Source organism: Macaca fascicularis, chromosome 13, assembly GCF_037993035.2.
Source record: "Macaca fascicularis isolate 582-1 chromosome 13, T2T-MFA8v1.1".
Taxonomy (NCBI): Eukaryota; Metazoa; Chordata; class Mammalia; order Primates; family Cercopithecidae; genus Macaca; species Macaca fascicularis.
Window position 1 is genome coordinate 23,069,383 of NC_088387.1, and position 19,372 is coordinate 23,088,754.

The 19,372-nt window shown below is 42.2% G+C and overlaps 1 non-coding gene and 1 pseudogene across 1 annotated transcript; both read right to left on the reverse strand.

The window, feature by feature from the left end:
- Nucleotides 1-2,333: 2,333 nt before the first annotated feature.
- On the reverse strand, nt 2,334-5,907 carry LOC101867029 (uncharacterized). The gene is made up of 3 exons (XR_006691603.3): nt 5,800-5,907; nt 5,546-5,725; nt 2,334-3,440 (listed from the first exon to the last, which is right to left on the reverse strand). It is a non-coding gene; the product is annotated as an uncharacterized protein (transcript).
- A 3,951-nt stretch (nt 5,908-9,858) lies between these two features.
- On the reverse strand, nt 9,859-11,395 carry LOC102123944 (histone-lysine N-methyltransferase SUV39H2 pseudogene; annotated as a pseudogene).
- Nucleotides 11,396-19,372: the final 7,977 nt, after the last annotated feature.

The following is a 19,372-nucleotide window of genomic DNA, read 5'->3' on the forward strand; positions in this document are numbered from 1 at the left end:
AATAGAAAACAGTTACAAACATAGTAGATATTAATCCAACTGTATCAATAATCATTTTCAACGTGAATGGTCTAAAAGACCGAGTAAAAGACAGAGATTGTCAGAGCAGCAAAAAAGCAAGGCCTAACCATATGCTGTCTATAAGAAACCCACCTTAAATATAAGACTCAGATGGGTTATAAGGAATAGAAAAAGATATATCATGTTAGCACTACGGAAAGAAAGCTGGAGGAGCTAATTTCAGATGAAGCAGACTTTATGGCAAGGAAAATCATCAGGGATAAAGAAGGGCATTATGTAATATTAAAGGGGTCAATTCTCCAAGAAGACAAAACAATCCTCAACATGCATGCATCAGCAAAGCATCAAAATACCTGAGACAAAAAATGATAGGTATGCAAGGAAAAATACACAAAGTCAGTATTATAGTAGGATATTTCAATACTTCTCTCTCAATAATTGATAAATCGAATCTAGCAGGTAAGAAGTCAGTAATGATTTAATTGACCTCAACAGCACTCTCAACCAGTTTGAGCTAATTGACATTTATAGAATACTCTATCCAACAACAAAATACTTATTCTTCCAAGTTCACATGGAACATTTACCAAAAGAGATTGCATTCTGTCCCATAAAGCATTCTTTAACAAAGTGAAATGAACAGAAATCATGTAAAGTATGCTCTCAGACCACAATAGAATTAAACTAGAAATTAATAACACAAAGAGAGCCGAAAAGTCTCCAAATACTTGAAGATTAAACAAAGTGCTTCTAAATAACACATGGGTCAAAGAAGACATCTCAAGAGAAATTTTAAAACACTGAACTAAATGAAAATGCAACTTCTCAAAATTCATGGGATGCAGCAATGCAGTACTTCGAGGGAAACTTATAGCATTAAATACATATATTTTAAAAAGAGATCTAAAATTGATCATCTAAAATTCCACCTTAGGAAACAACGGAAGGAAGGGCAATACAAGCCTAAAGCAAGCAGAAGAATAAAAATAATAAAAATTAGAGAAATCAATGAAATTGAAAACAGGAAACAATAGAGAAAATAAAACAAAAGCTCCTTCTTAGAAAAGATCAATAAAATTGGTAAAACTCTAGTCAACCTAACCAAGAAAAAAAAAGAGAAGACAAAAATTACTAATATCAGAAACAATAGAGAGATCATTACTATGGATCTCACAGACAATAAAAGGATACCGAAAGAATATTATAAATGGATGGGGCCACTTGTGTATGGCAAGCTTGGCTATTCCTTTTCTTTCTCATCCTGAAAGAAGGCAAAGGGTCCTAGCTCTCCGTACTACCTTCCCTTTCTCACCACCCCACTCTCTTTCTCAGAGGGAAATTGGGACATGAAGCCATCAATCCCAGGAATATCATGTAATCTCACTGGGCATTATTTTTTCCCATATTTCAGCCAAAATATGTTAAAATCTCACCACTCAAAAAAAAAAAAAATGGTTAAAGAAGATTCCCAAATTGCATAAGCTTTAGGCCCCACAGGAACTCTATCTGCTTTGTTTGCCATACTGAAATTTCTGCTAAGATTCAGGGGGAGCAGGGGCGGTCAGGGTGAATTTGAGACATCGGTTTGGTGCACCAGAGTTTTTCTTTTTCAATAAGGTGTTTTGTGGTAGAAGAAATAGCAATGTAATTCCTACAGTGTAAGAGCTGGAAGACATTAACCTCCTTGAGTTAAAAGTCAGAAAACAAAAGCACAAAAGGACAAGAACAGACAATCCACACACAACAAAGAAAATTCAAGTGATTGCAGATCTACAGAAAAACCGTCAACCACAATAAAAATCAAAGGAAATAGCAAAAATTATCCCACTTCTTGCTTTTCTCAAAATAATATTGATGCATACACACACACACACACACACACACACACCCCCCACACATACTAAGTCCTCACTTAACATCATGTATAGGTTCCTGGAAACTGTTATTTTAAGTAAAATAACGTACAGCAGATCCTCAAAAAGTATTTTTTCATTCAATGCGGTTTTTTTTACAATGTCGATTGAAAAATTGGTTTTACTAGATGTTGTTTAGCTTAAAGTTGCAGTTTCCCAGAACCTACAGATGACAGTGAAGACTTACTATAAGCATATGTGTGTGTGTGCGTGTCCGCGTATGTGTGTGTGTGTAATTTTTTTTAATTCCTGGGGCTGACCAAGAGTTAGTGAAAGAAGAACTCTGATGTGGCCAACAGTGTACATCTGTCAAATCTTTGAAAGGCCAACTTGCCTTTACAGCCATTTCCTTCTAAAAATTCAAACCAAGAAAATAATTCAAATGCACAAAAAGATATATATGCCAAAATGTATCTTTGTTTATTACTTTTTAACAGCTATGTGGTTTTTATACTCCATAACATCACTTTAAAATATACAATGTACAAACTGTTAGAAATATAAAGAGGAAATAGTAAATCCACAAATACATTTGAAAAACTTACAGTTCTTTCAGAAATTAGATCAAGTAGATAAAAATTTTAAAAAGACATAGCAGCTATGGGTAATACATTTTACAAAGCTTGATCTAATATAAAAGAATTTTGTGCCCAATCAAGTATACAAAACTGTGCCTACACTTATTTATGAAATCAACCATCAATCAAAAACTTAAATTTCAAAAAGCGTAAAGACAGCCACATTCTCAGACCACAGAGCAATAAAATTATAAACCAAGGAAGGGGGAAAATAATCTATCCACTTAAAAAATTGTTATCACCTTTTAAGAACTCTTATGATAACTAAGAAACAAAAATTGAAATTATACACTATTTAGAAATTACTGTATCATAATTTAAAAAGTACGCTCGACCTAAATGTCTAATTGGGCAAAGTATGAGTGGAATATTATGCAGATATCAGATAAGATTCATGAAGAACGTGTTATAAAAGAAATTGGCTGAAATAAAATTTTTACGGAACTTCACGATTAAAAAATTTTTAAAGCAGGCTGAAGACCTGAATAGGAAATATGATGACAGTGATGGAAAAAAATTAATACATAAGCATAAGATAAAAACAAAGCAAATACAAACAATATACCAAAATGTTAGGAGTGATTATAATTCCATATTGGCACTATAAGCCATTATTTTTGTTTTGTTTTCTATTCTCCAAAACACTTTTAACCTAAAAAAGGCAGCAAAAGTGAGGCAGAGAGGAATTTTAGGGACTTGCTAAAGTCACAAATTCAATGCACGGCCCAGGCCACCCCCAGCTGCCAGTCTAATCAGCCCAGGACTTCGGTAAACAACAACAACAAAAAAACCAGGATTCACATCACCAGGAGAGAAACCGGCTCGGCCTAAGGACTTGGTGTTGGCTGACAGCAGGACACGCTTCGACTAAGGAGCTCTGGTTCCAAGCACCCCCAGAGCCAGCGCAGGAGAGGACCTTCCAGGTAAACTAAAACCAAGAGAGAGATGAAGTTGGTGAATAAGTCAAAAGAACCTCAGAGGGACCTTGGCTCCCGCACCCTCCCACCTTCGTGCTCCGAGTTGTTCCCTGTCTCCACAGCGCCCGCGCCCAGCGCGCGCAAGGATGTCAGATCCTTGCGCCGACCCTTCTCTGCACCACGACCTCAGTGTCCTGCGCGGGAAATCAGAGACCGGACGCTCCACTTGCCCCAGGGCACGCCCAAAGCCTCCAAGCCCATCTCCTTCCTGCCGGGTGCTCACCTCCTCCTCCCCGCGGGCCCACGGCCTTCTTGAGGGGCTGCGGATGCGAATGAGCCAGGGAGGGGATCCCCGCCCGCGGCCCCTAGGCATCTCTGCCCAGCGGCCCCGACAAGGGGACCAGCAGACGCAGCCAGCTCAGACCCGGGCAGGGCCCCGGCACCCAGAACCGCTCAGGAGCTCCATTCCAGTCCCTTCGCATTTTCTGACAGAGACGGAGAGTTGGGAGAACGAGACTCTCAAGTATGGGGACTTCTACCCACCATTAAAGCTTTGACATTTTGTCCATTTCTTTTCTCTCTTTTTTTTTTTTTTTGAGATGGGAGTCTCGCTCTGTCGTCCAGCCTGGAGCGCAGTGGCTTGATCTCCGCTCGCTGCAACCTCCGCCTGCAGGGCTCAAACGATTCTTTTGCCTCAGCCTCCCGAGTAGCTGGGACTACAGGCTTGCGCCATCACGCCCGGCTAATTTATTTTATTTATTTATTTTTTATTTTTTAGTAGTAGAGACAGGATTTTGCCATGTTGGCCAGTCTGGTCTCGAACTCCTGACCTCAGGTGATCCGCCCGCCTCGGTCTCCTAAAGTGTTGGGATTACAGGCGTGAGCCCCTGCGCACCACGCCCGGCCCATTTTGGCCATTTCTACAGACGGATGCATTGCACAGGAGGCTCACAGCACTAATTGGTAGATACTGCCAGATGCTGAGAGGTTAGGGCGCCTACTCGCAATATCTCTGGGCAGTGTCTTGGGCTAGAAATGCCATAATTAGCCGCTCGCTCTTTTGACCCCTTGTAAACTGCAGTTCCCGCTGCACCTCCGCCCCACCCGAGTGGTAATTTCCTAGTGGTAATCTACGTGGGCCTGTGATAAGATAGGTAGCTCCTGGTGGTGGGGGTGAGAAGGCGGGGAGCTGGAGCCCCAGCCAGGGGCTAGGCTGTAAGGGCTGGGGCGAAGATAGAGGTTGCTGGGCCCCCAGATGCAAGGAACGTGCACCCGCTTAGTTTTTGCTCGCGGTCAGTAAGATGCAGACTGAATTCGAAGTCGCTCCCTCCTCCGCTCACCCCAACCAGGCCAAAACCAAAACAGCACCGCCCCCTGCTGGGCCGAAGGGGCGTCAGATTTTGCTGGACGCGGGTGACGGGCAGTGTCCCTGCTGCTAGTCCCCAGTTATCTGGAGTGCTCACCCTCCCTGGGCCTCAGTTTTTCTTCCTCCGTAAAATAAATGCGCTGGGCCGGATCTTTTCTGAGTTCTCGTCTCGCTACGGTTTCTAGATCCCTCCTCTGGCCTCCCCGCACCAGGGAGCTTCAGGCGACCCTTCGCTGTCCACCCACCCCACCCTCTCTGGACCCCGTTTCTGCCTCAGTACTGCGCGCTGAGCTCTGCCCCTCCCCAGGACCTGACCTCCTCAGGGGCCGCTGTTCCCTGGGGTAACAGTGGGAAACTTGTCGGCCGTCTCCGCTTAGGGGCTCGCTGTGCACAGAAAGATGAATTCATGGGCAAGGTGGCGGAGGGATCCAGGCTCTGGTGGACGCTTTACAGCCCTGCCAAGACTGGCCCTGAGATTTGCCCAGAGCCAGCTGCTGAGGGTGGAAGGGCTGCAAGGTCCACCGCCTTACTTAGCTAGGACCCGGCCCCACCTCCTCTCCAGCCGACCCTGTCTCCACCGGTGCGGTTGCTGCTAGGTTCCCAAACACAGTGTTGCTGTTTCTGGTCTGACATCGCGGCCCTGCTCCTGCCTGCCTTCAGCCTGGGCTAGCCCCCCGCCCTTCCCCCAGCTCCCTGGCCCTGCGCCCACCACACTCCTCCTCCGCCTCCTTTAGGCTGATTCAGGCTCACCGGCTCTCGTCGCCCTGGTGGCCCTCCCCAGCCCTCCTATGCGCCTGCTCCGGGTGGCGCTCCGCTGGGCTCCTCGTGCGCCTGTCCGCGACCGCACCCACCGCATCCTGGCACCCCCATCGTGGCATCACATGTTCCCTCATCTGTCCTCATGGCTGGCGTGTCTCTCTGCGGTGGGACCTGCAGAACAGGAATTGGTGCCGGGTCAGCAGCCGGCAATGAAACCGGACGAAGCCTGCAAACCCCACACATACGCCAGCTTCACATAGCTTCTCTCCATTGCACAGCAGCGTGGGAAAGCACCGTTCTCTACCCTCCAAGTAAAAAGCTGACTGTGGGGCACAGAGGAGATCCTATAGCATGGCTGTGCTTCTGGGCACGCGCAGAAACATTCCCAAATGAGTTTTTTGTTGTTGTCGTTTGTTTTGTTTCTTGTTTGTTTTAAGGTACAGGGTCTTGCTGTGTCGCCCAGGCTGGAGTACAGTGGTCCAATCACGGCTCACTCCAGCCTCGACTTCCGGGCTCAGGCGATCCCCCCCACCTCAGTTTCCCAAGTAGCTTGGACCACAGACCTGCGCCAGCACGCTGGCTTTTTTTTTTTTTTTTTTTTTTTTTGAGAGAGAACCTGATTTCCTTCCAACCAATTGTGCTCTCCTAATTCCAACAACCAAATGAAGCTTCAACGCTTCTTTTTGTTCAGAGGCCTCTTGAGTCCTGTCCTACTCACAGTAAAGGCTCTGACAAAAACAAACAAAAAAACCATCACCACCAAAAACAAAAACATCATGGGGCAAAATAAACTGCATCTTAAAAAGGCCTATTTCTCTCTTTCTCTCTCCCTCCAATTTGTTGTCTTGAAACGGTTTACCCAAAATGGAAACTTTAAAAAAAACAGTGGAAATTTTTCTCTTTGCACAAGATGGCTAATTCTTTTGGGTGCTGGCCTGGGATCCATGAAATAACCTACACTCGACCATAAAACTTTTCACTCCCATGTTTTGCAAACTGATGACCTTGCTGGCAACAAGCCCCCCGTGTGACTTTCCGAGGGAATTTGAGTGGTGCGAGCCGGAGGATGGGGCCTCACTATGTTGCCCAGGCTGATCTCCAACTCCTGGACTCAAGTGATGCTCCCGTCATGGCCTCCCAAAGTGCTGGGATTACATGTGTGAGCCAACGTGCCCCGCCCAAAGGGCAGTTGACCTCAGCGTCTGAGGTGTGGAGGGAGCAGCTTGTTCCTTTTTCCTGCTCTGCTTGGAAGGTACAAACCAGGCTAAGCAATCCTCTTCAGTCTGTCCCCACAAAAAGAGAGAGAGGAGTTGCTGCAGGCCAAGGACAAGGATAAAGGGAGGAGAGAGCCCTTGACTTGTCCCACTTCTTGACTTTCCTTGCCGTGGTTTTTCCTTCCTCTCTCCAGTCCACATGTCCCCTTCTGTAGTCCTAGAAATGGGTCACCCCCTGCAGGAGTCAGAGCCTTCCCCTAGCCCTCATGCTCTGAGGATGAGTGGGTGGAAACAGTCGCCTTCCCTCTCGCAATGTTTCCATCACTGCATCCTCCAGCTTGCACCACTCAGATCCCCTCGGAAAGTCACACGGGGGGCTTGCAACCAACAAGGTTGTCACCGTTTACATAACGTGGGAGTGAAAAGCTTTATGGTCGAGTTGAGGTTATTTCATGGACCCCAGGCCAGCACTCAAAAGAATTAACCATCTTATGCAAAAAGAAAAATTTCCACTGGCTTTGCAAAGTTTGTTTTGGGTAAACTGTTTTAAGGTAGCAAATTGTCACATACACATAAAAGAGAGAGAAAGAAAGAAATGAGCCTTTTTTGGACGCAGTGTATTTTTCCCCATTTTTTTTTTTTTTTTTTTTTTTGCAGAGCCTTTACTGTGAGTAGGACAGGACTCAGGAGGCCTCTGAACAAAAAGAAGAGTTGAAGCCTCGTTTGGTTGTTGGAATTAGGAGAGCACAATTGGTTGGAAGGAAATCAGGTTCTGTAAGCATCAACAAAATTTGTAGTTTAAGTGATGTGAGTTATGGAGGGCAGAGAGTACTTGGTATATGGAAGTTACTGAAACAGAGCAGTGGACAAATGGGCAGTCTGCAGAAGAGAAAAGCTGAATAGCCAGCAAACATGGGCCCAGATGCTCAGTCTCAACCTTAATAAGAGAGGTGCAAGTTTAAACAACGAGATACCATCACACCTTATCAGATTGGCAGAATTAAAAAGACTGACAAAACCAGGAATAACAAAGCTCGTGGGTAAATGAAAACTCCTCCACAGCTGGTGTCAGTGTGGACTGGAACCATGACTTTGGAGAAAAGTGTATCAAAAGCTATGGGGCACATCTTTCAAACTGGTCATTTCTCACAAGATTGCCATACTCCTCAGTCATTCCTTTTCCAGGAAAACACCCTAGAGAAAATCTTGTACTTGGACTCTAGGGAATGTATACAAGGATGTCCATTGTAGGTTAGCTTATAACAGCAAAACCCAGAAATAGCCCAAAAGTACATCAACAAAGGAATGAATAAATAAAAGTGGTAGTTGTCATTAAACCTTTTTCCTTTTCTTGTATCACCCCAAAGTATGAAAGACTATGAACTCCTTCACTCATTAAAAAAAAAAAAAAAAAATTAGGCCAGGTGTGGTGGCTCATGCCTGTAATCCCAACACTTAGGAAGACATAGGCAGGTGGATCACTTGAGATCAGGAGTTCAAGACCAGTCTGGCCAACATGGCAAAACTCTGTCTCTACTACAAATACAAAAATTAGCCAGGCATGGTGGTGCGTGCCTGTAATCCCAGCTACTCACGAAGTTGAAGCAGGAAAATCGCTTAAGCCCAGGAGGTGGAGGTTGCAGTGAGCCGAGATCGCACCACTGCACTCCAGCCTGGGCGACAGAGAGAGACTCTGTCTAGAAAAAACAAACAAACAAAAAAGATTTAGCAAGGAACAGTGGCTCATGCCTGTAATCTCAGCACTTTGGGAGGCTGAGGCAGGAGGACTGCTTGAGTCCAGGAGTTGGAGGCTCAGGAGTTGGAGGCTGCAGTGAGCTGTTATCACACCAATGCACTCAACCTTGGAAAATCACAGAGTGGGGGGCTTGCCCCTGTTGACAGAGCTAGACTCTGTCTCTAAAAATAATAATAATTAATTGTGGCAAAATACACATAACAATCTTACCATTTTAACATTTTAAGTGTACAGTTCAGTGGTATTGAGTACATGCATATTGTTGTGCAACCTTCACCATACTTCTCTGTAACTCTTTTCACCTAGAAAAACTGAAACTCTATAACCGTTAAACAATAACTCCCATTCCTCCCTCTCCCCAGCCTGTCCCAACCACCGTGCTACTTTCTGTCTCTATTATTTTGACTACTCTAAATACCTCAAATACATAGAATCATACAGTACTTGTTTTTTTGTGACTGGCTTAATTCACTTAGCATAATATCCTCAAGATTCATCCATATTGTGGCACGTGTCAGACTTCCTTTTTAAGCTGAATAATATTCCACTCTAAGTATATACCACATTTTGTTTGTTTAAATAAATCTTATTGTGTATATATAAGTTTATACAACATAATGGTATAAGACACACATATTTAGTAAAATGGACACTATAGTGAAACAAGTTGATATATCCATCATCTCACTTAGTTACCCATTTATTTCCTCCTGTAGCAAAAGCAACTGTGCTCATCTAGCAAAAATCCTGAAATAATACACTATTATTAACTATAGTCTTCATGTTGTACTTTATTTGACTTGTTCATCCTATATGTTTGCCACTTTGTATCCTTAGACCCGTTTCCTCTCTCCTACTGCAATCTTGATAACCACTGTTTTATTCTCTATATATTTGACCCTTTTCAAAGATTCCACAGGCCAGGTGTGGTAGCTCACACCTGTAATCTCAGCACTTTGAGAGGTCAAGGTGGATCATCTGAGGTCAGGAGTTCGAGACCAGCCCAGCCAAAATGGCAAAACCCTGTCTCTAGTAAATGTACAACCATTAGCCAGGTGTGGTGGCGGGTGCCTGTAGTCCCAGCTACTCGGGAGGCTGAGGCAGGAGAATTACTTGAACCCAGGAGGCAGAGGTTGCAGTGAGCCAAAATTGCGCCACTGCACTCCAGGCTGGGCAGCGGAGTGAGACTCCATCTAAAATAAATAAAATAGGTAAATAAAAGATTCCACATATAAGGAAGATCATGCATTTCTGTGTCTGGCTTATTTCATTTAGTATAACGTCCTCCAGGCCCGTCTAGGTTATGGCAAATGGTGGGATAGCTTCCTTTTTTATTTTTTATTTTTATTACTTTTTAAAAATTCAGTATCACCTATTTGTCTCAAATACAAGTACAGTGAGTATTAACAGGAATGACAATAAAGTAGCAAAAACAGAACTGGTAGATTTGCCCAAATTAAGTGTTTCTCCGAATTTGAGGTGTATGGCAAGCTGAATGCTGTGTTGTTAATTACATTATCAGCTTAACACTTTCAAACACTACGGGAGGCATTTCTCTGTTCACATAGACTTAAGTACACCTATGCTAAGCTGTAGTCTGCCTTCCATTAGTTTGGTCTCTAAGCACCATAAATATGTAGACTTCAAATCAGTCTGTGAGACCCAGTGACCCTCTCTTCAGAGGCATCGGTAATACATTTGGCAAATGTCTTGAAACATACACAATCTTGATAATAAGAGTCCCAAATATGTATTTTTAAAAATGTTAACATTAGGAAAAAAATTATAATTATCATCAGCTCTATTTCCTGAAAAAGTTCAGTTGAGGTAATTTCTGCAAGTCACAGCTCCACATTTCCATACTCTTCTGACCCTCTTTTTGACTGGGCTGTGGTCAATAGAATCTGAAGATATATCTCCAGAACCTTTCATTTGATAATCAAAAGTCAGCTCTTCTCCAGCATGTATGGTTCTCATGGAAAACAGTGCTCTTTGGGAAAGACGAGTATTGAGGTTATCAATGAAAACATTGAACACCTGAAGATTTGGGTCACAACTGTGATTCACAAAATGAGACACATTGCCGTATCGAGCTGCATCCACTGTGAATTCATTAGATTCATAGTCCAGATCAAAGAGATATGTGATTCCCTTGTTGTCATAGAACTGTCTCCGTCTTTCAGCTTCTTCACTTGTGATTACCTCTCCAACATATTCCATGACAAAACTCATTCTTTTAATCTTCACAAGGGTCTTTATACCCCTGCCATGTCCATTGCTAGTTTGAAAGATGCAGAGCGAATACTGTGTGCCCTTTTGTACAATCCTATTGGGACAGTCAGGTTCACATTGACACCTTGAGTTGCATTCGTAGATGGGAGTACCAGGTGGGATTTTAATTTGTTGGTTTTTATTATAAGCCAAAAGAACTCCAGCTTCAGCAGGACAACATTTTTGAAAGAAGCAATCTGTGCATGAACGGCCAAAGGTAGCTTCATTGACTAAGCTGATTCTAGGAGCTGGTTTATATTCGTTAATGTAATAGAAATCTGAAGGTGGGCCCTCTAAATTAGCAGTATTTTCAACAAATATCATTCCTTTATGATTCTTCCTTCTGTTGATTTCTGCATCTCTGCAGAGCTATCCTTTGTTTAGCCTTCTTCACAATGTACTCGGTGATGGCAGGTTTCAAAGTTTTGTTATTGTCTTTCGGAGTTATTGCTTTGCCTTTCTTTACCTGAGATAAATAATTATGCTTGTCATTAGAGAACTGCTGAAGCAGTAACGGGCACTTCAGATTTTGCAAAGGTTCCCAAGTATTTGTAGAATCTGGCCATCCTTTCCATTTTACAAGATAATATTCCATATCCTTTACTACCTTGTAGTCACACAAGTATTCCACCTCATAATTATTTAGATTCCTTTTGGTGATTCCAATCAATTTACATGTGAGCTTTTCTTTTCTACATAATTCCTGAAGAGTATCAAGTGAAACTAGGCAAGGCACACACCAAGCTGGGAATGGGGAGGGTGAGGGGGTGGCGCTCCAGCCTCACCTCCTCACGCCTCGGCCCCCACCGCCGCCATCTTGTGGAGATCTCCTCCTGTTTTAAGGCTGAATTCCTTTGTATATATCCATACCACAATTTCTTTAACCATTCATCCATTGATGGTTGTCCAGGTTGTCTCCATATCTTGGTTATTATGAATAATGCTACAAAAAACACAGGAGTACAGATACCTTGGTGAGGTGGTGGTTTCATTTCCTTTGGGTATGAGCCCAGAAGAGAGATTCCTGAGTCCACATTTTGTTTATTCATCCAGTAATAAACAATTGGTTTGCTACCACATTTTAGCTACTGTGAAAAATGCTGTTACAAAATGAATGTACCTCTTTACTCAGTTTTAACTTGACATCAAACATTTTTCATCACTATAAAGGATATCATTTCCAAAGTAAATGTTGATTTTTAAAATAAAACCTTATTCTTTTAAATTATTTATAATAGCACATAAATATCAATTTTATTTCAACCATCACTCATTTTTAAAATATAAGAAAAAATTCTTGACTTTTGGAAATTTTCATCACTCCTTCTTCTCCTTAAACTTATGAATTCTAGGCCAGGTGCAATGGTTCACACCTGTAATCCCAGCATTTTGGGAAGCCAAGGCAGGCAGATCACTTGAGGCCAGGAGTTCAAGACCAACCTGGCTAACGGGGTAAAATCCCGTCTCTACTAAAAAATACAAAAATTAAAAATACAAAATTTAGTCGGGTGTAGTGGTACACACCTGTAATCCCAGCTACTCGGGTGGCTGAGACACAGGAATCACTTGAACCAAGGAGGCGGAGGTTGCAGTGAGTGGAGATTGTGCCACTGCAGTACAGCCTGGGCGGCAGAGTGAGACTGTCTCAAAAAAATAAAAAATAAAAACAAATGAATTTATGAATTCTATTCTACTTCCTCCATAAAAGTTTAATATAATAGGTGCATATGCTTAAGGACCTTATATTGATTAATATTTCATACTTCTCTTCCAAAAAAGCACATGAGATGAATTTTTAATTTCTTGTAACCATAAGTTTCTAAATATTAAAAGTTTTAGATTATGTCATCATTGTGAGTATTAATAGTGCACAATTGTTCTTTATAGCATAAATAAACTATAAGTCTTCAAAATTAATGAATATTAAAAGTAACCTTTGGCCGGGCATGGTGTCTCACACCTGTAATCCCAGCACTTTGGGAGGCTGAGGCAGGCAGATCACTAGAGGTCAGGAGTTCGAGACCAGCCTGGCTAACATGGCAAGATCCTGTCTCTACTAAAAATACAAAAATTAGCCAGGCATGATGGTGGGTGCCTGTAATCCCAGCTACTCAGGAGGCTGAGGCAGGAGACTCACTTGAACCCAGGAGGCGGAGGTTGCAGTGAGCCAAGATTGCACCACTGCACTCCAGCCTGGGCAACAGAAGACGACTGTTTCTACAAATAAATAAATAAATAACCTTTGTTAGGGGAAACTGGGTGAAGGGTATGGAATTCTCTGTACTCTTTCTTGTATCTGCATGTCAATCTACAATTATCTCAAAAAAAAGTTTAAAAAAAAATAATTTTGGGAGAAAATTCAGCTCTTAATGAAATGGACTCCCCCACAAATGAATTTTGGGGTCCATTTAATTAATGAATCCATAAAATAACAGGACTTATTGATTGCTAGAATGAGACAGAGTTCAGCATTAATTTTGTTTTGTTTTTGTTTGTTGTACAATGCAAGTACTGAGACATTTTGTTTCCGTAAATACATAGTTGGCTTTGTTACAGCAGAATCACTAAATCTTCTAACTTTTTCCTTTTTTTTTTTTTTTTTTTTTTTTTTTGCAAAAAGACAAAAGCATGAGCCAGGTGCAGTGGCTCATGTCTATAATCCCAGCATTTTGGGAAGCCAAGGTGGATGGATGGATGCCTTGAGTCCAGGAGTTCAAGACCAGCCTGGGCAATATGGTGAAACCCCATCTCTACAAAAAGTAGCCAGGTGTGATGGTGCACAGCTGTAGTCCCAGCTACTTGGGAGGCTGAGGTAGGAGGATTGCTTGAACCCAGGAGGTTGAGGCTGCAGTGACTCCGCTGCACTCCAGCCTGGGCAAAAGTGCAAGACCCTCTCTCCAAAAAAGAAAAAGAAAGAAAGAAAGAAAGAGAGAGAGAGAGAAAGAGGCAACAAACACAATGTTATCTATCATCAAAAATTAATTTTAGTGATCTATTAGTTGCTGTATTAGTTTGCTAGGGCTGTTTTAACAAAGTACCACAAACTAGGTGGCTTCAACAAAAGAAATTTATTGCCTCACATTTCCAGAAGCTAGAAGTCCAGGATCAAGGTGTCAGCTGGGTGTGTTCCTTCTGAGAGCTAGAGAAGGAATTTGTTCCGTGCCTCTCACCTAGCTTCTAGTCAGTTGCTGGCAATCTTTGGCATTCCTTGGCTTGTAGAAACATCACCCCATCTCTGCCTTGTTTTCAGATGATGTTCTCTGTGTGTGTGTCCTGATTGCCCCTTTCCATAAGGACACCAGTTATATTGGATTAGAACCCATCCTAATGGCCTCACTTGAACTTGATTACCTCTGTAAGGACCCTATCTCCAAATAAGGTCATATTCTGAGATGCGAGAGTATAAGACTTCAACAAATGTACTTGGGGGGACACAATTCAGCCCATGTTAGTTGCCAAATCTAGAAGGCCTTCTTCCAATTTTGTTGAAGGCAAAGACTTGGGAACCATTGACCTGCACATGGGTTTGTTACCATCTTTAGATTTATTCACTTTCTCAGGTTTTGGAAGCCCTAAACTAGGTTGTACTGAAGCCTACCAAGTAGCCATCAATGACACCATTCTTCTTTCACTTAAAATTGATTGTTGAAATTGATTGACTTGGAAAGAGTTGGGGTATTAGAAATATTTTAATGTAATTTCAAGACAAATTCCAATACAAATAATATTGTGATACAATGCTTTTGTCTTTTTTTCTTTCTTTCTTTCTTTTCTTTTCTTTTTTTTTTTTTTTTGAGATGGAGTCTCACCCTATCACCCAGGCCGGAGTGCAGTAGTGTGATCTCGGCTCACTGCAACCTCCACCTCCTGGGTTCAAGCAATTCTCCTAACTCAACCTCCTGAGTAGCTGGGATTACAGGCACTTGCCACCATGCCCAGCTAAGTTTTTTTGTATTTTTAGTAGAGACGAGGTTTCACCATGTTGGCCAGGCTGGTCTCAAACTCCTGACCTCGAGATCTGCCCACTTCGGCCTCCCACAGTGCTGGGATTACAGGCATGAGCCACTGCACCTGGTCAAAATGCTTTTATCTTATCATATATTTTAAACTTGTTAAAATTGTTTTTTTCTTTTTTTTTCTTTTTCTCAGCTGTTTCTTAAGCGCTAAACTTGATTTTCATCAAAACCTTGGAGCTAAAGATGTAGTTCATTGGATTCAAGGAAAATTAAAATACTGCCGTTAACCTCATTGGCGAAGCTGGTCTTCAATGTCAAACCAATTAACAAATCAGACTTACATTCTGTTAAAAAAAAAAAAAGTCTGATTCCTTCTGTAATTATAATGAACATGTTACTATGCATCCTTATAATGACTGTCTCACCTCTGAATTCTAGCTCAACGATAGAGAGCTGAGTAGAGTGATGAAGCCCCAAAGTCTGCTGTGAGGCACTCTGCCTCCTGCATTCCTCCCAGATGACCCCCCCTTTTTTTTTTTTTTTTTTTTTTTTGAGACAGAATCTCGCTCTGTCGCCCAAGCTGGAGTGCAGTGGCGATCTCGGCTCACCGCAAGCTCAGCCTCCCAGGTTCATGCCGTTCTCCTGCCTCAGCCTCTCGAGTAGCTGGGACTACAGGCGCCTGCCACCATGCCCGGCTAATTTTTGGTATATTTAGTAGAGACAGGGTTTCACTGTGTTAGCCTGGATGGTCTTCATCTCCTGACTTCCTGATCTGCCCACCTCGGCCTCCCAAAGTGCTGGGATTACAAGCATGGGCCATGGCGCCCAGCCCCCAGATGATTCTTTACCTGAATACTGGGGACTCTTCTCAGGAGAAATGCATTCTTTGGCAATTTCTTTTTTTTCTTTTTTTTTTTTTTCGAGACGGAGTGTTGCTCCGTCGCGCAGGCTGGAGTGCAGTGGCCGGATCTCAGCTCACTGCAAGCTCCGCCTCCCGGGTTTACGCCATTCTCCTGCCTCAGCCTCCCGAGTAGCTGGGACTACAGGCGCCCGCCACCTCGCCCGGCTAGTTTTTTGTATTTTTTAGTAGAGACGGGGTTTCACCAGGTTAGCCAGGATGGTCTCGATCTCCTGACCTTGTGATCCGCCCGTCTCGGCCTCCCAAAGTGCTGGGATTACAGGATTGAGCCACCGCACCCGGCCAGCAATTTCTAACGGATGGAAATTACATGAAAAATGTTTAGATTTGTCTTTTTATTGGTGGCCCAGAGGATTATGCACCCACCTCTGGGGCATAGTAAAGACCAGGAGGGTGGGAAGTTTGCCTTTCAGTTTTAAAGTGGAAAATAAAACAATCATGAACGAATAGGCCAGAAAGGGGAACCAGCACAAAGCCTAAACACAGGAAGTTGTTCTTGGGCAGATCCATTTTATGAAGAGAGAACCAATGGGAGTTGAGAATCTGGAAAACAATTTCCTTAAAATTATGTGTATCCCCAAGGACAGCTTCCATGTACTTCCAGAGAGATGAACACTGTGGTTCAAGAACCACTGAACATAAAACTGTGGCACATTCACAAGATAATACACCACACAGTATTTAAAATAAATCTATATGTATCAGCGTAGCTCAAAGACACACAATATGATGACATATCTGTATTTTGAAAATCTCAGAAAATAAAATTATATAGCATTTTTATATATATACACTTATACACATATACATATGTAGTAAAAATTTCAAAACAGAGACGGGAAAGTTGAAAGTAAATGGATAGAAAAATATACATTATGCAGGCTGGGTGCAGTGCTTCATGCGTATAATCCCAGCACTTTGGAAGGCCGAGGCAGGTGGATCACTTGAGGTTGGGAGTTTGAGACCTGCCTGACCAGCAAGGAGAAATGCCGTCTCTCCTAAAAATACAAAATTAGCCAAGCGTGGTGGTGCATGCCTGTAATCCCAGCTACTCTGGGGGCTGAGGCAGGAGAATTGCTTGAACCTGGGAGGTGGAGGTTGTCATGAGCCGAGATCGTGCCATTGCACTCCAGCCTGAGCAACAAGAGTGAAACTCCATCTCAAAAAAAAAAAAAAAAAAAAAGAAAGCTGTGTTGCTTATGAATAAAAGGTAGACTTCAAAACAAAGTATTACCAGAGGTAAAGAAGGACATTTCATAATGATAAAAGAGTCGATTCATCCAGAAGACACAACAATTCTAAATGTGTATACACCTAATAACAAAGCTTCAAAATATAGGAGACAAAATACAGACCGAATTAAAAGGAGAAATAGATAAATCTACACTCATTGAAAATTTGGCATCCTTCTCTCTCAGCTCTATAGGAAAGGTAAAAACATTAAAAATTAAAACACTTACCATCTTTCTGTCATAATGAACAAAACTCCAAATTTAGCTTTTGGTGAGAAGGTGGGTGGGGTGGTATTTGGAAGGGTACCATTTTATCTATAAGGTTCATATGAACATTATATGAACAAAATGCTAACACTTATAAGTTATAAAGAGTGGGCATTTTATATTATTTGGTGTATTGCTCTATGTTAAAATGTTTTCAAAACTTTTCTTTTAAAAAAAGTGAATAGCAGAAATATTTAAATGAGTGAATAATGAATGAAGTTTGGAAGTCAATGTCACTTCATCTGACATTACCCTCCACAATTCCCCACGCTGCCCCTACCTGCCCTTCTTGGCGTTTCTCCTGTAAGTCCTCCTCATCTTATCATCCACCAATGGCAAACATGTGGGATGTCCTCATGTGGGCCAGGGGCAGACATGAGCTTACAATCTCTACCTGCCACAGGCTTTGATGTCCTCTCTGTGCCTCTCTTATCACCCTAACCTCCCCTGTGAAGTTTTTCTCAAGCCTCATTCTGAATTTTCTGCACTACCTGGATTCCTTGCCAATGTTTTATTTCTTGCTCTTCAATCTGAGCCTTTCCTGAAGGTTTCATATCCTCTTCTGTATGTTTCTTTCCACACCACCTTCCTTTGCAATGACACCCACTCTCACAACTTATCACCTCCTTCCCAAGGCTGCATCCCCAGCCCTGGCCCCTCTCCTGAACTCAAATCCTGGCTCTTCAGTTGCATTCAGAACACTTCTGTTTCAGTGTTCTTGAGATTAAAGATCTGCAACAATTTTGTTACCGAAACACCAGGGGATCCATCTAGGTCCTTCTGCTCACCTCACAGAAAGCCAATCACTGAGAGAGCGTACTGCCAAGGAAGAAGAGTTTAGTCAGGTGCTGCATCCAAGGAGATGGGAGATCAGTCTCAAATCTATCCCTCTGACTGACTAAAATTAAGGGGTTTATATAGCAGGGAAGACATGTAACCATGTGTGGGAAAACAGGAAGTCGGGAGGAGTAAGGAAAAGGAGTTGGACAACAGGAAACAAGAGGTTGGTTAGGCCGTCATGCCAGGTGAAGAGGCTGATGTCTTATTGTTTATAATAAGTGATCTGGTGAGTTTCAGCTCATTGCTACTATCTGGGAGCCCCAATGGTTGGTTTCCCTAGAAAGGAACTCAGATGAGGCAAATATAACTTTCTCAGGTTTTAAGACTGCAAGGATCAATTTCTATGTTTATTCAAAGAAACCACAAACATTATGAGACCATTGGATCAGTTTTATAGTAAGCATGTGTCAGCACCAAGGGAGGGGGCTGACAGAGAGTCAATGCAAGGTATAACCAAAATTTTTCCCCATTACAGTTCAGCTTCTTACCCTCTCTGCTCAATCCAAACTGCAACTAAGCATTCTCCCAATTATATTTCAAATATCCTAGCTTCCTGGGATGCCCTCTTCTCTTTACTCTTGATTTCTTATAATTCACTTTGATATGTGCAAAGATGTATATATTTTTATACTTGGCACTAAGAGTATTTTTGATCTGAGAATGTTTGTCTTTAATTGTGAACATTTTTCAGTCATGCTTTCTTACCATATTTCTTCTCCACAGTCCCTTTGTTCTCCCCTTTCTGAAATCCTATTACACACTTCACCGTGCTAATATATCTCAACAGCTTTTTCAAACTGGTTCAATCTTCATCTTCCTGTGTTGCATTCTCTGTGAATTTCCCCATACTAGCTTCCAATTCAGTAATTATCCCTTCAACCATGTCCAACCTAGAGTATATCCTAGTTTAATATGTAGAGTGTTCATTTCCAGTATGCTCAGTATTTACCATCTTCAACTGTTCTTCTTCAATTTCTGCATTTTCTACATTTGTTGTTCTCTTTGTTTTAACTTTTTTTCAAATTGTTTGATAATTTGCATCTTTTTGGAAGTGAGCTCACATTCCACTTGTTGAGTCTTTTTTATGTATACTTTGAATTTTGAGTGTGTGTGCAGGATTATCTTGAATAGAAATTTTTGAAAATCTCTTCCTCTCTTTACTCTCTCTTTTCCTGAGTTTTTTTTTAGTAGCCTCTGACTTTCCAGGGCCCACAGTCAGAACTAGGCCTTTCATGGATGGCTGTGGGCTGTCTTTCAATCAAGAGAAACCCAGATCCAAATTCCTGTTTCAAGCAGAGAGCCTGGCTCCAGCCTTCCTCTATAGGCAAAGCACTGTGAAACTCTGTTAGCTGAAGGAGTCAAA